Source organism: Oryctolagus cuniculus, chromosome 7 (assembly GCF_964237555.1).
Source record: "Oryctolagus cuniculus chromosome 7, mOryCun1.1, whole genome shotgun sequence".
NCBI lineage: Eukaryota > Metazoa > Chordata > Mammalia > Lagomorpha > Leporidae > Oryctolagus > Oryctolagus cuniculus.
In genome coordinates, this window is record NC_091438.1 from 32,454,353 (window position 1) to 32,479,670 (window position 25,318).

General features: G+C 50.7%; 1 protein-coding gene across 1 annotated transcript in view; it reads left to right on the forward strand.

Moving 5' to 3' along the window:
- The window catches only part of FAM78B (family with sequence similarity 78 member B), a 99,590-nt gene that overhangs the window by 1,151 nt on the left and 73,121 nt on the right, over positions 1 to 25,318 (forward strand). The window lies entirely within an intron of this gene.

Below are 25,318 nucleotides of genomic sequence, written 5' to 3' on the forward strand. Positions count from 1 at the left end.
GCCGGGCTGGGCGGCTGCGGTGGAGACCCAGGATCGCTGCGGCTTCTTCGGCCGCCAGGGGCCGACAGCCGGCCCGGGATCCGCAGGCTACGGGCAGTCTTGTCCCAGACTTTTTAATTTACCATTTCCTAACTCCTTGCCCGCCTCAGTTGGGAACTAGACTCGAGGCAGTTGGCAACTGCAGTGGCTCGCGGGTCTGGGGCCTGCTTTCTGCCTGCTGTTAACAATGTAGATCTAGAACACCCAAATTAGCCTGCAGCCTAGAGGGAAACCCTTTTTTTTTTTTTTTTCTGAAAATTCAACCTCATTTCACTTATTAATCGAAAACTCTACAGCTCCCAAGGTTCACCTATTTAATATGGATATGGGATGGGGGAGTACTCGTTTTAAAAGGTCAGACCATCTTTTCAGCAGGCGCTGGCAGGGTTTTTATTGCACTCTGAGAGCATGGAAGTTAACACTAGTCAGAAGCGCTAAAAGGAATTTTGACAGGTCGTTTTGTTTCCTTTTTTTCTTCCCAAGGAGTTTGCACTTCTCTCTTTAAGCCTAAAAGCTCAGTGCTGGAGAAAGTTCTTTTCCTGGTGAACAAATGTGAATCTGGGCTTGCACACTGTAAGACAGTGAGACGTGAGCCATGGGGGACGTATTATTTTGGGTGAATCATGCCATTGAAAAACAGACACAGCCTCCAAAGAAGGATTAGATTTGAACCCATGCATAAGACCACCCATCCTTTCCAGCCAGGCCAGAGAAAGCCACCCACACACACCAGGCAAGGGCCCTCTCTTTCTCATGCCCCTGGCCTCACCTTGATGATGGTGGGTAATGTTGATGGAAGACGCCAGCTGCTCTCCATGGGATGAGAGACCAAGCAAAACTATTGCAAAGGCAGCCTCACTCTTCCCAAGACTGTACTGTGGGGCTCTTTGTTGCCTGTGATGTTTTGTAAATCAGTAAATAAAGAGCAAGTAAGTTTTCCTTTCCATAAAACGTGTTCTGCCGCTGGAGAAGTTGATTTCAGATACAAACAGATGTGCTAGTTGAACTTCCTTGGGCTCTGGAAGAGGGTGTGCCCACCCTGGAGCTCACTTCATGAGGCTTGAATCAGCGACAGCTATTCCCTGGCCATTTTTCCACCGAATTCTCACGTTTGGATTTGTACAGTTTGTTCCCTTTTTAACTGTAACTTTCAGTATTTCAGGGTTCTGGGTTTTGGTATTGATGCAGGGAAGCAAAAATACCACCCAAGAAATTATAAAACCTATTATTAGAGATCCGTGTCCAGAGCCCGTCTGCCTCTTCATGGTTGCAATAATTGCTGCGTGTTTAAGGCCACTTTGGAGCCCAGATTTTATTGAACCAATTTCCACAAAATGTTTATGCCCTGAAAACTAGGCCAATGTAAACTTTTTAATGGAAGCTCACATTGCATGAATGCTGGTGCCATCTTTAGTTATTATGCCTGCTTTCCCTGGTACCTTGAGTAGAGAAAACACTACAGGCTGAATTTTCAGTCCTGTGCAGTGTTCTGTCACATGAATCATGATGTGGCAAAGAGGTTTGGGTTAGAAAGCTGCCTTCTCAATATTTTTTTTAAAAGACTGTGCAAGAGGAAACCCACAGCTTGAAATGGGAAGAGTATCTACAAGGTTGAAAGAAAACACAGGCTTTGTGGTTTCAATTTTAAACATTTGCAAGAAGGGCTCAGGTTCTAAAAGAACATTTGAGATATTTGCTGGCCATCATGGCCAGAGCTTCATTTGAACTTGAGCTCGAGTGATGTGGCACTTCCTCAAATGAGTCTATGGAAAGTAGGCTGACAAGTGCATGTGGCATCTGTGTATTTCTCATCCGGCCCTGGCGAGTCCTGCTGGTGTTGAACAGACTGCCACACATCTTCATCCTTCACGGGGAAGGGCTCCTTGGCTCGTCTCAGTCAGCCCAGCAATAAACAAATATTTACCAAGTTCCACTGATAAAACAGGCATCAGCCGAGAAGACAAAGAAATAGGCAGGCAGCCTCACTGTTCCTCCATGTGGGGGGTGTGGACACATGCAGGGAAAACCAGGGTTCCCCAGCAGAGTGGGAGAAGCTGCTGACAGAGGTGAGGGATGGACGGGACAGGGTTTTCTTTAAAAAAATTATTTATTTGAAAGGCAGAGTTACAGAGAGAGGAAGAAGTGTACTCATATAGAGAGACATGGATCTTCCACCTGCTGTTTCACTCCCCAAATGGCAGCGATGGCTGGGGCTGAGCTAGGCCAAAGTCAGGAGCCTAGAACTCCTTCCGGGTCTCCCATGTGGGTACAGGGGCCCAAGCACTTAGGCCATCTTCCTGCTGCTTTCTCAGGCACATTAGCAGGGAGCTGGATGGAAAGTGGAGCATCTGGGACTTGAACCTGCACCCATATGGGATGCAAGCATGGCAGGCAACAGCGTGACACTCTGAACCACAATGCTGGCCCCATGAGTGATGAGTTTTCTAGAAGTGAAAGGACTCAAGCTGGACTCTGAGTGGCAGACAACAATCAGCTAGATGAGAACAAGGGACTCATTGCAAAGGGGAAGAAGTTGCCCACGGAGGGAGGGGGTTGCTAAAGCAGCATTTGTAGGCTGGAGGGGCACCAGGTCAAGGCCCTTCCCACTCTGAGCCCAGGGGCGTGGTCTTCTAGAGCTGTAAGGGTGGTCAGCCTGGGGTGTGGGGGGAAGCCATCTCAACTGCCCTCCAGGAACTCTGGCCTGGAGGAACCCTGGGACAGTCATAGCTCTGTGCACTTCCTTCAGGAGCCAACTCCTGCCCATCTCTGTTGGGATTTGACTCCACCCACCCACCTTTTTGCCTGTTTGCTTCAATCCCAGTGGGTCTCTGTTGGGAGACTGCTCTTCTGAAGTTCATGTGTTGCCAAATCCAGCAGACACTTTCAAAGCTATCTTTTCTGCATGATTCCATGTAGTGGATAGCTTTCTCTCTGTCTTGTAGCACACCCTCACTGTAGCTTCCATGCTGTTTTCCCATCTATTCCTCTGTTTCTGTATCACCGCAGAAGGCAGTCTAGCAAGATGTGTTCTTTTGGATTCCGTCCTCTCGCTTGGTAGTTCTGTTCATTGCAATGGCAGGAGGTGCTCTCTGTGGTCAGCAGCCCTCTCCAGTCCAGCTGTGTCTGTGCAGCTTCCGTTTGGCCATCTGCTCAAGCAGTAACATCTGTGCATCAACATCTCCCCACATATCCAACACATCCAACTCGTCTGCAGACCCTACTGACCCCACCTCCAAGGTACATGGGTAAGCCAGGCACTGCTCTCCTACTTCCGCCGCTGCCATCTTCAGGACATGTCACCACCCACTACCACCTGCTCGCGCACAGGATGTCTCACTGAACTTGCCACCTCCATTCTTGCCCTTCTTGCGATCTGTTTCCCACCCAGCAGTCAGAGTGACATATCAAAAGCCCAGGCTGTTACTTTCCTTGTTTAACCCTTTTATGACTCTGTCACAGTTGGGATGCATTTCAAAAATGAGCTTCGTTTTGAAGGCCATGGTGGCTTTCTCCAGTTCTTCAAAGGAGCCACCTTTATCCCAGCTCAGAACCTTCCTAGATGCAGCTGCTGAGCTGAAATGTTCTTCCTGCCTGCCCTGTTCTACTTCATTCCTGACCTTCCTTCAAGTCTCAAGCCTTACCTCCTGAGAGAGGCACCTCTGCCTTCACCCTTTAAATTAGGGACCTCCTGTTCTTTTCCTTCATAACGCCCTGTCCTTTTGCTTGTTCCAGTTAATAATTGTTTAACTTCTGACTTGTTCCCTAGCCTATAAATTCCATGAAAGTAAGGCATTGTATCCATTTGCTTTCCGCATAGTACCTGGCCCATAGCAGATATTCAATAAACATTTGATACAAAATAAATGATCCATTTTTCTAATCTCAGATAGTTTGTGTCCTCTTTAGCAGATCCTGCCTCTTCAAATGGGCTTCTCACTTTAATGCCCAAGAGTTTGCTCATCACAAAGGTGTACTTTTAACTCTACAGTGCCTGTGTGTTCTTTTGTTCTGCATTACCCACCTGGTGGTCTCCTGCTGAGCCTACTGCATGGGGCTGTCACCTTCTTTGTCTCTCTGAAGCCTTGCTCTCAATCACCTACCTGATGAACAACAGCATTCAATGCCAGACGTGACATAGAAACCTCGTAGCACTGTTCAGTGTGCATCACCAACTCATGCATCCCAGGCTTTGTGGAGGAGCTGGCTTAAATACCTAGCCTCATGGAGCACATTCCCCCTAAGCTGGAGCTTCCCTTCTCTTTATCAGAAATATGCTGCTGCAGTCCAGTGCGACTTTATTGGGTGGCCCTCACTGGTCATAGAGATGCCTCCTTTGGGCCTTTTTCTCTTGAGAACGAGATCAGTCCATCTGTGCAGGGGCCTGAGGAGTCACCAGGCCACTTGAACAGTACCCAGCCCCACTTCCCATTACATTCTTGGTGGGAGGTTCACCATCTGCAAGTAGCCAGGGCTGCTCCTCGCCAGGAGCACTGGGGACCCTGGTCTAGAGCATCAGATGAGGGAAAGCAGGATCCAATTCCTTTATGAAAGTCCTGAGTGCCCTTGAAGGGAGATGTCCTAACCCTTTTGCCTCTAATCTCCTCCATCTCTGCAAAAGAGGAGCAGCAGAGGATTAACTGTCTGTATCAGTGAGGCATTAAGCTCACTGGAGATAAAGCACAACTCCAGAGTTGAAGAGGGTTTGGAGGGATTAGGGAAAGAGGTAGAAGGGGAGAAACACATGGGAAGCTAACAAAATGTGGCTAGCACAGCCTGGCGTGCTAATCTGCAGCTGCATAGGCCCTGGGTAGATTAAGGAAAGTTGGGCCAGGAGATGGGCAGCAAGAGCACGGGGCTATGGAGTATCAGTGACCTTGCCTGAGGCAGCCAGGTCTGCAGAGGGAGGCATCATGTTCCAGGTTAAGAATGAAGACTGGCAGTTGATTAAAAAGATTCAAAATATGGCATGGCGTGTGCAATCCCAGAAGCCCCCTTCCCCCTTATTTGTATGCACGCTGGTCACATCTGCCTTTCCCAACCATCCTGGGAGCTGGATACTGTTACCATGCCCCACATACTAATAAGGAAACTGAGGCCCAGGCGATCTAGGTGACTCGCCTGGGGCCACTTATCTAGTAAGTGGCCAACCTGGGACTCTAAGCAATGCTTTTGACCATTTGACCCTGTATCCTACCTTCCTGTACACTGCCACAACTTGACCTATGACGTGGACAGATGAGCCCTCCATTCATTGGAGCACTAAAAATCCTGATGCCCGTGGATATATCCTTTATCCAAAGTGCTTGAGAGCAGAAGTGTTTCAGATTTTGGATTTTGAAGTATTTACATAAACAGGAGGTATCTTGAGACCCGAGTCTAAGCACCCAATTCATTTATGCTTCATACACACCTGATACACGTAGGCTGAAGGTAATTTCATACAACATTTTCAGTGCACCTGTGTTTTGACTACAACTCATCACATGAGGTCAAGTGTGGAATTTTCCACTTGTCATATCAAAAAGCTTCAGATTTGAGAGCATTTCAGATTTTGGATTACCTGATTGGGGGTGTTCAATCTGTGACTGTGGCTGCTGTAGTCATCAACCAGAGGTACCCAGAGGCCCAGCGCAGGTTGTTATGTAGTTTCTTTCTTATGTCCTTCCCTTCCCTTAGCCACAGTGGTCCACGGAAGGGCCAGGATTACTGTTGTGTTAACACTACCTAGGCCTCAGAAAGTGGCTATGATTTACAGTTGGATTAAAGAGAGATATGAAGAAGATCTCTGTACCAGAGCATTCAGAGGGAGGCAGAACCTGCATGGTGCCAGGGTTCCTAGAAGGGGTTGGAACTTATACACCAAGGGCAGCGACACCCACATCACGGTGGAGTCATGTGGCCAGTTGCCTCTCATTCTCACCAGTCCAAGTCTTTGCAGTTGTTAAGGATGGCTCCATAACTGGGATTTTCAGAGGTTTTGCTACAGAGGGGAAGGATTGTGCCTGTGCTGGGGGATCCCAGACATCCCCAGATGTCTGCTGAGTGTGGGAGGTGCTGTTTGGAATAGAAAAGGGAGGAAATACCATCACTTAGAGGGTCATGTGCTAGGCCCCGTGCCCTGTCCAACCACGATCTTCCTGAAATCTCACCCAGCAAAGGTTCAGGGTGGCTCCAGCACTAGCCCCAAGGCCTCACACCCTGCAGCCAGCTGAGCCAAGAGTCAAGCCCACCTCCTCTGACTTGGCTGTGTCTAATAGACTGCCTCACCCCCCAGGAAGGAGGCTCCCCAAACTCGCCCTGCAAAGTAATAGTAGTGGATCTGGCCATATTGTTTTTCTCTGGTCTATATAGTTATCTCCCTGGTCCTTTGGAAACTAAGTTCTCTGAGTTCCCTCATGTGAGCCTCATCAGACCCTCCCCTGCCCTACTTGGTGAAGGCACCGGTAATTAGCTATGAGAGGACGGAGGCCCAGATGGCAGGGACAGGCTGCCACCTTGCTGAGGGTGCTATCCCCAGCCCTTGGGCCCCAGGCTAGCCAGTCTGGGTGGCAGGTGTTAACCCTGTGCCTCCACCTCCAGGAGCTTCCCCGTGGGCTATGCAGCAGCCATCCGCCTCACCCAGATCCTGGATTTGGAGCTCTGGGCGTGTGATTAGGATGAGGAGACCCCCAACTCCCATCAGGTTGTTGGATGTATCTCTGGGTAGGTGCCTGCTCCTGTTATCAAGGCCCCCTCAGGCTGCCACTTGATCCACGTGGACCCTGCTTCCTCATTAGGTTCTGGGCTACAAGCCAGTTGGAAGTGCTCAATGTGCCAGTTAAAGACCTAGCTGCAGGCTCCCCCACACAGGGGCTCAAGTCAGAAGACCTGGCCCCCCTGTATGACCTTTGGCAGGCCCCTTGACAGTCTCTGTCTGTGTGTAAACTGGCAATGGTAGGATCTGTCCCATGTCCCAGGGAGCTAGGAACCCAGTGAGATGAGAAGAGGGGCAGGGTTCTTCACACCGCAGTGTGCTGTGTCCGTGGTGTTTGCTTGTCTGTTCCTGTAAGTAGTGGCAGCTCTGGGTCATCCATGAGCAGTAGGGAGATTGTGGCTGTGGCCCTGCGACCTGATTACAGAAGTGTTCAGGCTCTGGAGAGGATCCCTGACCATTCAGCCACACCCTGTGTCCCCGGCCAGCCTCGTTCTGTCAGAGAGGAGCAAAGAAAGACCAGGACTATTTGTCACTTATACTCTGAGGAGGGCCATGGAGACCCCATCCCACCCCAGAAGTCTGCTCCCAGCTGTGCTCTGAGAGAAACTTAATATGGGAGTTCCTGGTCCTGTTATGTCACCTGCAGCTTATCCACAACCCCGTGGAGACTGCCTGCCCTCTCCCAAGCCCTCCCTTGGACACAGCTTTGTCCGGGCTCTGATAAGAAGCTACCGTTTGCCCAAGCCGAGGACCCCAAGGCAGGACAGTACTAGGTGTGCAGCCATGCTGTTCATTCTCAGGAAGGTTGTGATTTTTCCAGCTTGGCTGGACACATGAGACCAACACCTGAAATCATTTTGCCTCAAAACTCTGTTCAATATACTTTCTTTTTTTCTTTCCAAATTCCTTTCCCAATTTTGTTGATTTGTAAGGGGATGATTAATCACACAGTATTTGTGACGCATACATAGGGCAGCAGGCAATCCTGTTTTAGATAAGCAAAGCTGAGGCCCAGAGGGATGAAGTCCTGTGCTGAAGGTTGTCCTGGCAGGCACTGGGAGACTCGGCCCTGAGGCCCAGGCTCCTACTTCCTCCCCCAGCGCATGGCCAGCCAACCAGGGTGAGAGTTGGGGACAGGAGAGGAGACATCCTCAAAGCCACGTGCATGGGGGACCTCTGGGTCAGCCAGCATGTAGGCACTTCAAGGGACAGCATTATGGCCTCTGAGAACAAGAGAGGGAAGACAGGGGCCTCTGCATGTGTTGAACAGGTGCAAAGAAACTTTCAGGGTGTCAGACTGAAACAAAATAAATAAGGCCACGTGCCATTCGATGCTGTAGCCATGGGGTGACTGTGTTGGGCTTGCCCCCCGAAGCCTCTGGCTGGCTCCGTCTCCTGGAGCCTGACCTTTCCCAGCTGGCTGGTGGCCTGTGTCTGGCTGAGGCACTCAGCGGCAGTCAGGCTAATGGGCAGTGGTAGCTCAGTATCCTCGGGGCACGTGTGATAGGGTTTGGGGGGACAGGTTTTGGCAAGGCTGGGAGCTGCCAGAAACAGGAAGATTAGATGCTGCTTTGCCCTGGGCAGGGTGAGATTGGGGACAGGGATCCATGGGGAGGGAGAGGCTTGGAGGGAATCAGACGTGCCTGTCAGAGAGCAGGATCTTCCTGGGTATCCCTGCTCCTGAAAGCCTCACTGCTTACCACCACCCAAAACGGCAGATTCAAGAACAGATTTTTTTTTTTTTTTTTACTTGAAAGGCAGAGTTACAGAGATCTTCCATCCACTGTTTTACTCCCGAAATGGCTATAAGGTTGAGGGCTGGGCCAAGCTGAAGCCAGGAATCCAGAACTCAATCTGCGTCCCTCCTGTGGTTGGCAGGAGTCCACGAACTTGGGCCATTCTTCTGCTTCCCAGGTGCTTTAGCAGGGAGCTGGGTTGGAAGTGGAGCAGCCAAGACACAAATTGACGCTCGTGTGGGACCTTTAACCCACTGTGCTACCATGCCGGCCCCCATATTTTTTCTTTTGTTTATGACTGAACTGTTTGAGAATCTTCTTCAAACTTCCATGAACCATCATCACATTCTTAAGGGAGGGTGAAGATGTTGTGCCCCAGGCTGAACCTCCAGCTCCTGTTGGAGAAGATAACTTTCTTGGCCTTTGGCTTTCTTTGGCCCAGGCTTTGCTGGGACTCTGGCACACCTTGCACAATGCCCAGGGATCTGCTTGTCAGCTGACTCCCTCCAAAAACATGAGCAACTTAGCTTAATGAGAATGACAACCAGTTGCTGAACACTTAACCAGTGCCAAATGATTTCTGTGTTCTGTGAAGGAGGTACCACCGTGGCTTTCCTCGTTTTAGAGATGATAAGACTGGGGCCTGGAGAGTTGAGTGCCCTGCTCAGCACTGGCCGGCTAGCTAGTGACAGAGCCAGATTCAGAAACCAGATGAAGCTGATGCCAATCACTCTTTTTTTTTTTTTTTTGAAGATTTTTATTTATTTATTCGACAGGTAGAGTTACAGACAGTGAGAGAGAGAGACAAAGGTCTTCCTTCCGTTGGTTCACTCCCCAAATGGCTGCCACAGCCAGCGCTGCGCTGATCCAAAGCCAGGAGCCACCCTGCTCTCCCATGTGGGTGCAGGGCCCAAGCATTTGGGTCATCTTCCACTGCCCTCCCGGGCCACAGCAGGAGCAACCAGGACTAGAACCCGGCGCCACAGGCGGAGGATTAACCAAGTGAGCCACGGCACCGGCCTGCCAATCACTCTTGAAAGTGTTGTACTGCCTCCAAAGGGGTGAATGAAAGAATGAGCCAAGATGAATGTACCAGTGAATGAATGAATAGAGAGCGCTTTTGTCCTTGCTAAGGAGGTCTGGGAAACAAAGGGTTCAAGTCCAATGGTGAGGCCAGCTTCCTCGCCTCCCAGCTGCCGGATTCACTCAGCTGCTCAGGATCTGATACTAATGAGACCAGGTCTTGGAATCAGACCCAAGGACCTGTCTCAGCACCTGAGTCCGTGCACCTGGCCCTTCCAGCCGCCTTGCCAGTGACTGTCCCAGTTCCCAGTCACCGCAGGATGAGAGCAGAGAAATAGCAAGGCAAAGGGAATCATCCAGCCCACTTGCTTACCTTACAGAAGACGATGCTGAAGCCTAGAGAGAGGCAGTGATACGGTGGTGACAGGGAGAATCAGAATTCAGACCCCTATCCATCTGACTTTATAGCCACTGTTCCTCACCCCTGGGCCTCTACCCATGGTCCACGCCATGCGTTGTTGACACCAGCACCCTTAGCCTGTGAAGCAGGAATCAGGGTCACTACCACCTCCTTGCCCATGTCTGCCCCACCCCCCTTGTGTGCTGAGGGTCTGGGTCTTTGGGCACAGGTGGCTGCCTGCCCAAGAGAGGAAGCAGCACAGGTGCAAGAAGAACCGCTTGTGGCAGCAGAGACAGACTCAGAGCAGCCCACGGGAAACCTGCACGGTGGCAGGAGCAGAGAGACCAGCCCGTTCCCTGCATCCATACACAGTGATTAGCAAGCAAGCAAGGAAGGGGTCTCCCCAGAGACACCCATCACAGACGGCAGGCAATGGGAGGGCTTGGCAGCCTGAGGGAGAGGGATCCCTGTCCTCCACCCTCCATGTCCCCCACCCCACCCCCATGAGGGCACGCATGGGCCTCCTGGCCCCCTGCCCACTGACAGGCAAGCTATCTTCATGGCTCCTGGCAGCTGCAGAAGAAACGAGATCCAAGTGGTGTCAAAGATGACAGATTGCGAGGGGGCCAGGGTTCCTCCCCTGACAGCAGGGCTCAGCTGGGAGGCCCCAGGGAGCACAACAGATGGGGGAAGTCTGAGAGGATATCCTAGCAGCCTGGAGCCTCTGGCTGTGCTGTGGCTTTCCATTTCACGGGCGCCTTGTTGTTGTGAATGAGGCATTTTAGCACAGGGGCCCCATCTCATTGTGCTGCATTGGCTTCTTCCTCTACGGGAGCTGGGGGTGGGGAGGAACAGGAGAGAACAGGTCCAGGCCACCCACAGCATGCTTTGCCTTGGCGGGATGTAAGCGGGGATGTGGAGGAAGGACCACAGAGGGGGATGATTTATTTATTTATTTGAAAGGCAGAGTTAGAGAGAGGCAGTGGCAGAGAGACAGAAAGAGGTCTTCCATCCACTGGTTCACTCCCCAGTTGGACACAGTGGTCGGAGCTGGGCCAATCTGAAGCCAGGAGTGAGGAGTTTCTTCCAGGTCTCCCAAGAGGGTACAGGGATCCAAACACTTGGGCCATCTTCTACTGCTTTCTCAGGCCATAGCAGAGAGCTGGATCAGAAGTGGAGCAGCCAGGACTCAAACTTGTGCCTGTATGGGATGCCGGCACTGGAGGCAGCAGCTTTACCCACTATGCCTCAACTCCGGCCCCGAGTCTGCACTTCTGAGCAGCTGTCACCACCACCTGTGCAGCTGACTCCAAGGCTGCTGTCTTTGTACCACTCCAGACAGCCTCTCATGAGGAAAGCTCTGGAAATCCATGGAGGCGTCAAGTGACCCATCTTCCCCCTTACAGAGACCTCATCCAGCCTGGCTCTCCCTCTTAAGATGTGCCCTGGGACCCAGTCCTCCCTGGAGGAGGAAGTAGCCTCAGGTCTCGTGGTCTTCATGGGCCCACATTGTTGCCTTCCCAAGTCCTGGGACTCAGGGCTCCTGAGTGAAACCTGACTCTTCTGCATTTGTGACCAGGCCCCTGTGTGCCTTTGCTGAGATCTCCCGCTTGTACTGTGTGTGTGTCCATCCTGATGTCCACCCACCTGGCTGCTCAGCCTCAGGGTGGCCACTCTTTCTAGCTGCTGACGCCATCCCACGTGATCCGGCAGAGAACTGGGATGGATCATCCCCAGGCCTGCAGGTCCCTGGCAAAAGGCAGCTCCCAGCCCCAGTTCTGGACCAGATCATCCAACTTCTAAACATTCCTGATTTGCTTCCTTGTATGCCTGGAAGGAATGCACTTGTCTTATGTGCGTAAGATCAGCCGTGAAGGTTGTGCTGTGCAGATCCTGGATTCCTGGTAATTTTCATCTGCCTGATCTATCCATGCTTGAGAAGCTCCATTGCAATTTCTCTCTGGGCTGGTGTGTTCGTGACAACTCCTAGAGTTCTTTCCGTTTTTCCTTTGTGCTTTATGCGGCCGAACCTGCGTCCCTCTTGAGTGTTCACTATTTTTGACCCCCCAGAGGTGTATTATACACACTCAACCTGCATTCAGGAAGAAATTTGTAATTCAGGGGTTTTTCAAAGACATTTAGTCCATTATGATGCGCTTACTACATTCTTATGTTCCTCAATTATAGACGAAAGTAAGCTTTAATGGCTGTGTTTTCTGGTTTGAATCAGTGTGTTTCAGAGCACATTAGCTGTCTAGGCAAGGCTCTTGGAAAAAAAGAACTGAGGGTGCTTAGCACTGCACCATTAGGGGTGGAGAGGAGAGCCAAGGCATGGCAAGGGGCTTGGGTCTAAATCCAAGGACAAGGGAGTCCAGCCACCTGTCCCACTGTGCACTGGGAGCCTCCAGCCGGGACACTCTACTGCCACCACAGACTCAGTTTCTCTGAGGTGCTGTAAGGGACTCTGCTGAATGACTGTGGTGTTTGTACACCCAGGGCCTGCTCCTTAGCCTTGACACACTGGAATATTCTTCCAGGCAGGAAGCTGCATCCCTCAGAAGCCTCATGGCCCCCCTGAAGTACAGCCATTGTGTCTTCCTGCAGCACAAGAGAGGCAGAAGTCACTGGCTCCAAGTTTCCCCACACCTGGTCCCTGGCCTTATCTCTGAGGCTCATTTGCACTGGCATTTGGCTTCTGGAAGGCAGTAAGCTTGTCCACTTCCTCTTCCAGATGGCTCTGAGAAGGACGGAGGGAGGGGGTGGGGTGGAGGGTACCAGGAGGGGAAGCATCTGCCATTTGGATGGTACAACCAGGGACCCTCAGGAGGCATGCATGCCTAGTTATCATCCTGGCATGCAGCAGGACCATGGAGGAAGGGGTGGAACATGTATGGGATGCAGATCATTCATGGAGATTGGGCCCCTGTAACCCCAGAATCTGGAGAAAAAGGGGTAAGCTAGAACACCAGCATTTACAAGAATGCTATCATGTGTGTGCCTTCTTTTGAGCCTCACCCTCGCTTCTAGAAATGACACTACCGTTCTCCATGGAACAGGTGAGAAAACCAAGGCTCAGTAAATTGAGCAGGTTACACAGGAAGCGGCCTCATGTGCCACTCAACCCTAAACTGATTGCTCTGTTGAGGCAGCTGGTTAAGAGATTAAGAGAAAGTGGTAGAATTTTAGAAAGTGAAAAGACCTGGGGATCCCAATCCAACTCTTTGCTTTGACAGGTGAGAAGTCAGATGTATGAAAGCCTAAAGGGGATTGCCCAAAATCCTATAAAAAGCAAAGAATCCCCAAATGACAGAGTATCTTCTAAAATGTAGCTGTCTGCATTTCGTATAGCATGTCAATTCAGTAAGTGTAATTTTGAATGCTTTTCATTTCCCTGATAAACCCAGTCTATAAAGGGCTGGTGATCTGCAGGAGTGACCCAACAGGCCATTGCCTTGGGAGGAGAGGATATCAGCACCCATTGTCAACGTGGCAGCATCGGTTGTCTGCTTTCTCATTTCCGTTTAGGTCTCATAGATATCTGAGATACATCCTGCCCACCTGCCTGTCAGGTACCCCCTTTCCTAACAGAGCAGTGATTCATCACCCAGTAGGCACAAGATGAATATGAGGGTTTACACAAATTATATCTCATTTTAAGTGTATTCAGATTCATATTACAATGCTATTGTTCACGTAAAGAAACTGAGGCTCTTGAAGACCATGTAATTTACCCAAACTCACAGTACTGCAATCAAAACTTGACATCAACTTCAAGGAATTCTACACCTGTGCCACGGACCACCATCAGGCATGCAGGGGCTTCACCTTTTCAAAGTGTAACATGACCCTCAGAGTAAGCAGGGCTTAAGAAAGCTGGGAACAGCAGGTAACTGGAACACCTCGAAGAATAGTACAAATGCAAAACTATTTCAAACTACAACTGCACAAAAGGTATTTCAAGATTGATCTATGAGCAAGAAAACGCTCTGTAAAATTTATTATCAGAGAGTTGAGCTCTTTGAGTTAGCAGCTGTCCAGGAACACAGCTCACTTTGCATTCCTCTGAGGTTTCCTCCAGTGTGGACCCTGGCCTTGGAGCCTCAGCTGTGAAAGCTGAAGCATTAGATTAACAGGGAGCAAGTACCACTGCGGAGAACAGCATCAGACTCTGCAGCCACCAGCCATGAAAATACTCATTGTCCTTAACTTCTCTTTAACAGAGGCAACATATTTAAAAAAAAAAAAAAAAAAACTGCGACTGTGGAAACTCAGCCTCCCCACTTACTAGCTTTGTGACTCCTGGCAGATTAGCTCATGTCTCTGTGCCTCTACCTGCAAAGGCAGATAATAATTACACCTACTTCATAAAGTTGTTAGGATGATTAAATGGGTTAACATTCGGAGCAGGCATCTGACCTAGTGGTTAAGACATCCACGTCCCACATCAGAGTACCGAGGTTCAGTATCTGGTTCTGGTTCCTAACTCCAGCTTCCTGCTGATGCAGACCCTGGGAGGCAGCGGGTGATGGCTCAAGTAATTGGTGTCTGCTCCCCATGTGGAAGACCTGGACTGAGTTCCTGGTCTCCAGCTTCTACGTCCAGTCCCAGCTATTGCAGGCATCTGGGGAGTGAACCAGCAGGTGGAAGTTTCATGTTTCTTTCTTTCTCTCTTTGTCTCTCAAATAAATTAATTTTAAAATTTCAGTGAATCGACAGGCCAAGATCAGGTCAGACCAGGCGTTGTTTTTGTTAAATGTTTAAGAAGTGGATAAGCATGAAACAGAATAGACTGACATGTATTGAATATTTGATATGGACCAGGAGCCATGCTAGGACGTTTTTCATACTGTGAAGAGAAACATGCTGGGGTTGTGTCAAAGCCTTTTCCACAGCTCAGTCAGCCAGCTGGTGTGTATTCAGCACCCAGGTGCTCCAACAGTACGACGCTGGCCCCCCTGTGGGCTTCCTAGTCTGGGAGGTGCACCCAGAGCCAGGGAACCCGCCTGTAAGGACCACTTGGTGACACCAGCGGTCATCTTTCCATCCAGGCTTCTCCAGACAGAATTGTGCCAGTGCCCTAAAGTGTCCTTTCATGGTCTAACTTGATCATCGCTTGAACTTGGCTCACAAAGACCGTCTGGCTGGATCCGGAAGCATCCGTGGGAGAACTTCACTGATTCCCTTCTAGGCATTGTTTTGTTCCAGCATTGCGCTTGCTTCTTATCTCTGAAAGCCACCGTGTTCCAGTGAGAGGTCAGCATTAGCCTCGACAGCCCCTGGGACTTTGCAGGCTGTACTCAGCACACAAACAACCAGTCTGTCCTGTCCTTGTGTCGAGCAAGCCTCTTGTCTCCGGGTCCAGTGCTGTTCCTACTAAGCCGTACTTTGTTCTTTCCTAACCACTTCTCCTGAGGTGAAGGGCTTTCAGATCACCTCTTCCTACATCTGGGCTCTTCTGATCTGCAGCCAAGGGAAAACCAGACCCAGAACTTAAAGCCCTAGCATGAGGATTTCTGGAGCCCTGGCTTTGTATGTGTGTGCTTGGTGCCACGGGGACTGTACCTGCAAGGAGAGTGTGGTTCACTATCATAAATTGGTAAATTGAGCCTGAGAACTGATGGCTGGGGGAGATGAAGGAGCGACCTAAAGCTTCCAAAAGGGGAAGCCCAGGCTAAGTCCTGCCAGCCAGAGTGTAGTGAATGCCGGTGCTCCAGAGGCAGCCTCTACCACGCCATTCCCTGACATCCAGTGTCTGTGTGTCTATCTTTCCCATCCTCCTGGCCTGAGGTTTGGAATTTGAGGCCTGGCTTAATGTGTGCCTGTTCTGTACTCTGAGCCTCCCTTGTCTAAGTCTTCTGAGTCCCTTCATAGCAGCCCCACGCCCTGCAGATAACTTTGCGTCTTTGCCCTTGGCCTAGTAGAGCTGTGACCTTGGACTGCTTGTGGCTTGGTTACAGGTTTCAAAGCTCTCCTACCACTGGTAAACAAGTGCCCATTCCCAGAGGCCGGTGTCATTCCTAACTACTCCACCATTGTTTTGTCAAACCTATTTTAAGCACCTGCAGCACTGTGCTAGGCACTGAGGGGCCATGAAAATCAGTAAGTTTACTTTAGAAGTAGGAGAAAATGGCTCAGACAGTAACCTACATAAACAGAAAGCTTTGTGGGCTCAAATGCAATAAAATCCTGAATGAAGAAGATAGAAATCAGCCCTTGGAATCACAAGCCTGTACAACAAAACGATGGTGGCGGTACCTCGGAGGCATCAGTCCATTGAACTAATGGCCTGAAGCATCCCCTGAATTGTCCTTGGGGAAGATTCTGGACCTTCCAAGCCAAGTTAATAACCGCCATCCTTCACGCAGGTCGTAGGAGCTTACAGAGCACTTTCATTCACAACATTCTTTTGCTCCTCTCAGTAGCAGGGAGAGGAAGGCAGGGAAGGCATCATCTCTGTTCTGCCAAACAGCGGCTGAGACTCTGAGAACTCACGGGTCTAGCTTAAGGCACAAAGAAGCCAGAAGACTAGAGGAGGATCTTCCGAGTCTTTGTCCACTTTACCATCCTCCCAGCCTTTGGCTTCTGAATGTGACCGCCAGCTTTGTGTTCAGCCAACCAAGGAAGTGTTAAGTCACCCCTTGTTTGGAAAGCTTACGTGGATGGGCGCCATTGGTGCCAAAAATGTGTTCGACTCGAGCTAGTCTTTGATAGTGTACAGATCCAAGACTGGATGTTTTGCTGACATTGAGTGTTGTGGCCCAGCCGAGAGTCATAAAGCAGCTGGAAGGGAATTTGAGAAAACATCTGACTCATCCCTTCCCCTCCTCCATGCAACGCAGAGGCTGCTGAAGGTCCTGCACCCTGCAGGCCCTTCCACTCTTCTCTGTGCCCGAAGTCCAGGCAAAGCACTGATGCCGTGATGGCCTCCGGCACCCACCTGCAGGACGCCCTGCAATGAAGGTAGCCAGATGCATTGTGGGAAGGCTGGTGTCAGGCAGCAGAGGCAGACAGGTGGAAGTACAACCCAGCTGTAGAGCTGTGCCTGGTACCACGTGTAGGAGGCACCTCTGGCTTGCAGGGATGAACCTGACAGAAGCAGCATGGAGGCAGGGATGATGATGGTTGTGGATGTCAGAGAGGGAGGGGTTCAGCCTGTGTCTCATATGAGTGGCCTGGCCAGAGTGGACCTGACCCAGCTAGAGAGCCCTTGCCCTTCCCTTGTCTTCTCACCTGTCTTTGGCAAAGTTTGAGATCCACGGGAACTGGAGACTGATGTGTGCCTTTAAAATGGGCAGCTGGTAGGTGCCATTGATTTCCCCCAACCCCTGCCCTGCACCTCTGGCTTTTTCAGAGAAGCCCAAAGCTTCTCCGTTCTAGGGGCATGGGGTGACCAGAGGGGACTGTCTCTTATTCAAGCACAGAGAAGCTTCTGGGCCATGGACGGGCTAGGAGAGGGCTAGACAGAGAGGGGACTGTCCGAGGTTTCAAGTTCCCTTCTGGGCTCTTTGATGTGCGTGTCCCTTTGCAGCTACATATTTTGCCCTGAGGAAAGTTTGGTTTACACCTTGCTGCTGAAGAAGATAGCTGAGGTTTGGGAGATAAACAGCCACCCACTCCCTGTCCATCACTCCCTGTCTGTCAGTTGAAGATGAATGGGGACCTCTCTGCTCCCTTTTCTGCCCATCCCATTAGTCGTTATTCTTCTGGCTCCATCATGAGGTCCTCTGCGCCATCCCTACCCCCTACCTTTGGAGGAAGTTGGGTTGCAGTCGAGCTAAACCTTTAAACCATATTTAACGTTTGTGTGCCTCCCTTGCATAGAAGCAGTTTAAAGGGTCCTGCGATTCTGGATTTAAATTTGTCTCTTCATTTCCTACAAATTTATTGCCATCTGTTGATTTCATTCCTGTGACACCCATGTCAAGACCATTCACACGGAGGATGGGACCCATTCCGAGACCCCTCCCTTATTCACAGCTCTCTCCCATCCAAATGCCTGAGTATGGTCTGTGCACACACCACACACGCGCGCGCACACACGCACACAGTGCACTGTCAAGCAATTACAAGTGCCTGTACCTGATGCCCAAATAATCAGAAGTGGGCATCCACCAATCCCTTTATCCCTTGGAAACCCTGGTGACTGAGCCCGTTAACTTGGGTGCAAGATTTCTTTGACACCTTTTCGTCCGCTGTTTTGGCTGCCTCTGTATTACTTCTTAACAAGATCGCCCTCCTTTACTTTCACCAGAGTGAGTTGGCATGTTGTGACTCCTGTGTCTTTCAGCTGCCACAGGCTTCCTTCTCTCATCACCCTGCACGTACGTGCGTGCGCACACACACACACACACACACACACTGAGGGTCATAGCATTTGGGGAAGAACTGCTCTGTTCATGCAGAGTAGTCAGCACAGGACCTGGCACGTGGTCAGGGCTTAGTACTTACTGTTTTGAGTTTTTTTAAGATTTGTCTATTTATTTGAAAAACATAGTGACAGAGATGTTCCATCCTCTGATTCACTCCCCAAATGGCTGCAACAGTTGGGGCTAGTCCAGGCTGAAGCCAGGAACCTGGAGCGCCATCCAGGTCTCCCCCGTGGGTGGCAGGGGCCCAAGTACTTGGGCCATCTTCTACTGCTCTCCCAGGCACAATGGCAGGGAGCTGGATCAGGAGTAGAGCAGCTGGGACTCAAACTGGCTCTCCGATATGGGATGCCAGCATTGCAAGCAGTGACTTAACCCACTGTGCCACAATGCCAGTTCAGTGTGGCTGCTTTACTGTTAGACCATTAACCAAAGCCTAGCCCCTGCTGGACTGACCCAGAACCAGGTACTGTTTGGATTTGAATCCTGGAGCTTGTCTCACCCCCTGTACAGAGCAAGAGCGTGGTTTCCATCCCAAGGAACCCTTCAATTCATCCGTCTTTCTAGACCTCTGGTACTCAGTCGAGTTTAAGAGGAACCTACTGGAGCCGGTGCTGTGGCACAGTGGGTTAATCTTCCACCTGTGGTGCCAGCATCCCATATGGGCACCAGTTCTATTCCCAGCTGCTCCTCTTCCAATCCAGCTCTCTGCTATGACCTTGGAAAGCAGAAGATGGCCCAAGTCCTTGGGCCCCTGCACCCACGTAGGAGACCTGGAAGAAACTCCTGGCTCCTGGCTCCTGGCTCCTGGCTCCTGGCTCCTGGCTCTGGATCAGCTCCGCTCTGGCCATTGCAGCCATTTGGGGAGTGAGCCAGTAGATGGAAGACCCCTCTCTCAGTGTCTCTCCCTCTCTGTAACTCTGCCTTTCAAATAAATAAATAAATCTTAAAAAAAAAAAAAGAAGAACCCACCTCTTTCCATAAGAAATGGGCCTATATTGCCTTTCATGTGCTATAGTTGTGGGATCAGAGACTTAGCAAACCAGGCTCTGTCCTTGGAGCGCTTACAATGTGGTTGAGGAGATAAAAAATTTTTTTAAAAATGTACACAAATCTAAAGTAATGATCATGATTCCTCAAATCACTATGCATTTCTGTCCTCATATAAAAGTCCTCTTCCTCTTTCCCAGTTACATCCCAGAGCCCTTGGAAGACCGCACATCTCAGTAGATGCTGAGCTTCTCCAAAGACTTGGCGCTTTGCTGCTGCCCTACGTCCCAGCCTCACCTATGTAGTCTTCCCTGGCCTGGGCAGTAGAGGTCACCCAGAAGACCCAGGCATCCAGGAGAGCCAAGCTGCAGCAGATGCAGCCAGGATCCGAGAGCCTCCTTTAAGTGAGGGCTGGCCCCACTCCCACCCCTAACAATTATTTTCCTTGCTGCAGTGTCCCTTCGTGATCTGCCTGGTGTGTACCTCCCCATGGCAGCCCCCCTTCCATGCAGACATGTCCTGGGTCAGAGCAGGGCTGGCTGTGCTCAGGGCTGGCCGTGTTCCTTACTTTCACATCTCACAGTGATGGTCCCTGACAGAATGTGCAGGGAGCACCATGGCTTTGCAGGACCAGTCCACACTGCCAGCCTCTCTTTCCCTCACCTGCAGCAGCAGCTGGCCAGAGCAGCATCCTTCTTCCTGGTTCAGGGCACCTGGCAGTCTGGACCTGGCGTGCACAGCTTTGCATCACAGTGTGCATGCAGGAAACAATGCAAGATGTCTTGGACTTTGTGTTGGCCAGCAGCCAGGAAAACTGGAGCACTTAGCTGTCACTCACCTTTTGTCTGGCCCCGTGTGGTTTTGCACCTGCCACCACCTTCCAGCTTAAATGCACTTTGCTGGTCTGTAAAATGGGGATAAATCCACTTGCCCTGCAGAGTTTTTCATGAAGATCCTGCAGTGATTATTTTAACAAACATTTGTCGGGTGCCTGTTGCAGGCCCAGCTCTCAGCCCAGAGTCAACACTGAATTATAAAGCTTTGAGAAAATCTGTCTCAAACACAACTGTGAAAAATAAACAGTTTAAAAATAAAATAAATATCCCACCCTCTTCTTTGAGTTGTTTGACAGTCTCTGTAGCTAGGACGTTTGGGGATAGAATTGTCTTGTGCAGTAACCAGAGTAAAACCCACAGAAATTCCAGTGTCCCCAGACCCCTGGTGTGCTCAGCATTGGCGCTTGCCCCATCCACCATTGGCCTCCCTGTGATGGGATTGCCTGTTTCTCCCACTGGAGACCATGAGGGCAGAGAGCAGATCTCTGTGTTTGACACACATGGTCTCCAGTGCCCACCACAGCTACTCTGCTCTAGGAGGCCGTCAGTATGCCTTGGCTGGACCACAGCCCGCATGTGAGCCTTCTGGGAATGTGCTACCTGCTTACTACACTGGCCTGTACTGCCAGGAGGGCATCACTGGCACACTAAGAGGACACACATTTTCTTATTTTTTTAAAATTATTTATTTGTAAGGCAGAGAGAGAGAGAGAGAGAGAAAGAGAAAGTCTTCTGTCTGCTGGCTCACTCCCCAAATGGCTGCAATGGCCAGAGGTGGGCAGATCCCAAAGCCGGGGCCAGCATCTTCTTCTGGGTCTTCCACACAGGTACAGGAGCCCAAGGACTCGGGCCCTGTTTTTTTGTTTGTTTGTTTTTGTTTGTTTGTTTGTTTGTTTTGACAGGCAGAGTTAGACAGTGAGAGAGAGACAGAGAGAAAGGTCTTCCTTTGCCGTTGGTTCACCCCCCAATGGCCACTGTGGCTGGTGCGCTGCGGCCGGTGCACTACGCTGATCCAAAGTCAGGAGCCAGGTGCTTCTCCTGGTCTCCCATGTGGGTGCAGGGCCCAAGGACCTGGGCCATCCTCCACTGTGCTCCCAGGCCACAGCAGAGAGCTGGACTGGAAGAGGAGCAACCGGGACAGAATCCAGTGTTCCGACCGGGACTAGAACCCGGGGTGCCAGTGCCGCAGGCAGAGGATTAGCCTATTGAGCCACAGTGCTGGCTGCAGGCCCTCTTCTACAGCTTTCCCAGGGCATAGCAGAGAGCTGGATGGGAAGTGGAGCAGCCAGGACTCAAACCAGCACCCATATGGAATGCCGGCACTGCAGGTGGTGGCTTTATCCACTACGCCACAGCATGAGAACACAACCAGCCCCCGAGGACACACATTTTCTAAACACACCGTGCCCCTCCAACAGCTGTGTTTGCTTGCAGAGGCTTTGGTGTCCAAAGACCAGCTTACAGTCACGGCTCTGAGCAAGGTGCCAGGTTTCTCCAAGCCAAAGGCTCTCCCACTGGAAAAAGGGATGCCTTCATGATTGTAGCCCGTGCCTCCCAGGGCTATTTCAGAATGAACAGGATTCTGGGAGACCTTTTGTGTGAACTGCTAGTCACTACTTCTCCATAGTAAAGATAGTGGTAAACCAGAGATCAAGGCATATACGAATCATCCCAAAATAAGTATAGAATTCTTTGTTGTGTTTCCTTAGAGAACCTTAACACCTTGTGTTTCCTGGTGATCAACCACTTATCCCACCTGTTACAAAAAGGGAAACTGAGGCACACCATGAAGACTTAATTCAACATCAGCAACGGAGCAAGACAGAGGCCTCCTGCAGGTGCCTCCTCCCTCTCTCAAGCGGAGATGATGGTGCCTGTCTCCCTCCTCTGGCTCAGCTAAGAAGTTGCGTTTCAGATTGATTGGTTGCCCTAATATCCTTTCCTGAAGGCCCAGAGCTTCGTGATGCTCCTGTCTCACTTCTCAGATTTACGATCTCACTTTCCAGCTCCAGCTGTGTCTGCAGAATGATTTGCATATCTGCGTATTCACTGTCGCAGTCCAGTCCACATCCTCTGGGCAGTAATCAGGCCGGGCTGGTGCTCTCCTCTCATGGTGGTCCCACTGTTCCCAGCAGGTCAGCCTTCTGTCTCCTGGACAGGTTGGCTGTGGATTGTGCTGTAGGAAAGACCAAAAGTACGACCTGCACATTTCGAAGGCTTGCAGGGTTGGAGAGCAATGCAGCTGCTCCTAGAGTGTCCTGGCCGCTGTTAGAAAGGGCATTTTCTACTTTAAGGTAAAAAGGTGCTGAGAGGCAGTGGAAGCACAGGTGGCTCTCTTTCCTGCTCATTCGCAACAGTCTTGGGACAAGGTCTGCAGAAACATGTCTCTGCCCTCCCTCCTCCTGACAGCCTCTGTCACATCCTACCTCCTGGGGGCCCCTGGCAGTGGTCATAGGCTGCCCTCCTGGCTTCCTGTCCAGAAGAGCCAGCCTCTTTTTGGAACCCTCAAAACAGGACAGGACAGCCCCACTTGGCCTTTCGTGAGGAAGCAACACCTACAGGGGATGCTCGTGAAGCTCCTAGACTCTGATTGCGAGATCATACTGTGCTGGGTGTTTCTGAGGCATCACCGGCCTGGCTGACGATGTCTGCAGGAACAGCCACCTCTGGGATTTGCTAGTCTGGTTTAGGGCAACTCTGCAGTCTTCTCTGCCAATGCATTGGATACATGCCAGGGTTCAAGCTCAAGGCCATAGGAAACCCAGACATGTGTTCCTGTGCTGGTCTTCAAATGCTGCCTTCTCTACCTCCCAGAAGCTGATGTAGGGGCTCCTTCAAGTCTGTTCCTCTAAATTCTGTTCCTGTAACACGGTGGTAATTTTGCAGAATCTTCATTGACTGTAAGTGACAGCTGTGTAGACTTTTTTCCAACTCTCTGTCCCCAAAACTGCATGCAGTTACCATCACATACCATATTCTCAGGGTTTGTTGAATGAGTGAGGAGTCTGACTGCATCCAAAGCTATAGTGGTTTGGCAACACTTGTTTTAGAATTCATCCCCCCATGTGGACAGCATCAAGAAGATGATCTGGATTTGTTTTGCCTACAGAGTTTCTGCATCATAGGGCTCTTCACACCATTTCTTTCTTTTTTTTTTTTTTTTTTTTTTTTTTTTTTTTTGACAGGCAGAGTGGACAGTGAGCGAGAGGGAGAGAGACAGAGAGAAAGGTCTTCCTTTGCCGTTGGTTCACCCTCCAATGGCCACCACAGCCGGCGCACTGCGGCCGGCACACCGCGCAGATCCAATGGCAGGAGCCAGGTACTTATCCTGGTCTCCCATGGGGTGCAGGGCCCAAGTTCTTGGGCCATCCTCCACTGCACTCCCTGGCCACAGCAGAGAGCTGGCCTGGAAGAGGAGCAACTGGGACAGAATCCGGCGCCCCAACCGGGACTAGAACCCAGTGTGCTGGTGCCGCAAGGCGGAGGATTAGCCTAGTGAGCCGCGGTGCTGGCTGCTTCACACCATTTCTGTTGTTGGCCCATCTCTTAATAAACCCTGAGCCCTGACTTCTCCTCCCATCATAGCTGCTATTCTTTAGGAACCTCATTGTTTTATCTGTAAGATGACAGTGTGGGATGGCCAAAAAATTTTAGGGTACCTCCTTTCTGCTTTGTGGTTCTGGAGCACATTCAGAGAAATGCCCCAAGTCAGTAGAGGACTGGATATTCATAGTGTTCTAGGAGCTACAAATGCTTAGTCGGGAAGGGAGATGGCTCAGGGAACAGGACAGCTGGCTGGAATTGTTTGAGGGTCTGTCACAGAAAACACAAGAAAGGATTAGATTTTTTTGAAAGATCTCAAGGGCTATCAACAAGAGCAATTATGAATTCATTCCACAAGTAGTTACTGGAGGGGCTGCCATATGCCACGCACTGTTCTTGGGAATAGTGGAGCAACAATGAGCAAAACATACCCACGTCCTTGCCCTCGTGGAGTTCCTCTTCTAGTGAACAGACACAATCATAAGGTAAAGTGAGTCCAATAGCGAGGAGCTTCTTAGGCCTTCAAAACGAGCTGTGAGTGAGCCATTGAGTGCTTTGTGTTCAGTGATACTCGCAGGACTTAAACTATTGTCAATGGCTGGTTAGACTACAGGGACTTGTTTGTTACTCCTTTTAGCTCTACAATCAGTGAGCCTAAGCCTAGTGAACACGAGTGATCTCTGTGCTGACATCATGGCCCCAAAACCTGGCCTCCAGTCCATGGAAACTCTCATTCTACAAAGAGAGCAGGGAGGTAGATGCAATAGGTTGCTTCCGTGAAAGGCACCCATGACAATAATAGGTTATGCACGTGGGGGAGAGGGTGCTGTTTCTTAAGATCACTCTGCTGTTGAGGTGGAAGAAGGAGGACCACAGGATGGGCAGCTTGGTTGAAGGACCAAGGAGAGTGAGCCAGGGGGAGGAGATCAAGGGCAGTGAAGATGGTGGAGATGACACTTCTGATGAGTAGGCAGAGGTAGAAAACAGACCAATGTGGGGAACCTTGGGACCCAGGAAACCCAACTTCGCTCCCCTCCAGACCCTGCTGCCACCAGCCTCTTTTCAAAGGAGAGAGGAGTCTCAGGTGCAACATCCCAGGTTCCAATCCCAAGTTCACGCTCATTGACTAGGTCTGGAACATCTATCTGAGAGCAGGAAGGAGGTGGATGAGAGAAGTACGAGAATGGGGGCCTTGCCCCATCATATTTCACACACACACACACACACACACGCACGCACACGTGCACATGCACCACGGGAAACACACCTGGGACCAGCTGCCTCCAGGGGACTAGGGTCTGCTTCTGCTATGAGCCTTGATTTCCTCCCGAGCTCTTTCATGTGGGATGTAGAGAGGAAGCTCACAGGTGTGGGGGAGATGCAAATGAATCAGAATCTAGAGCCCTGAAGCTGGGGGCTAAGTAGGCTAAGCCTCTGCCTGTGGTGAGGGCATCCCATATGGACGCCGGTTCGAGTCCCAGCTGCTCCACTTCCGATTCAGCTCTCTGCTATGGCCTGGGAAAGCAGTAGAAGGTGGCCCAAGTGCTTGGACATCTGAACTCACATGGAAGACCTGGAAGAAATTCCTGACTCCTGGCTTCAGATCAGCCCAGCTCCATCCATTGCAGTCATTTGGGGAGTGAACCAGCAGATGGAAGACCTCTCTCAGTCTCTCCCTTTCTCTGTGTGTA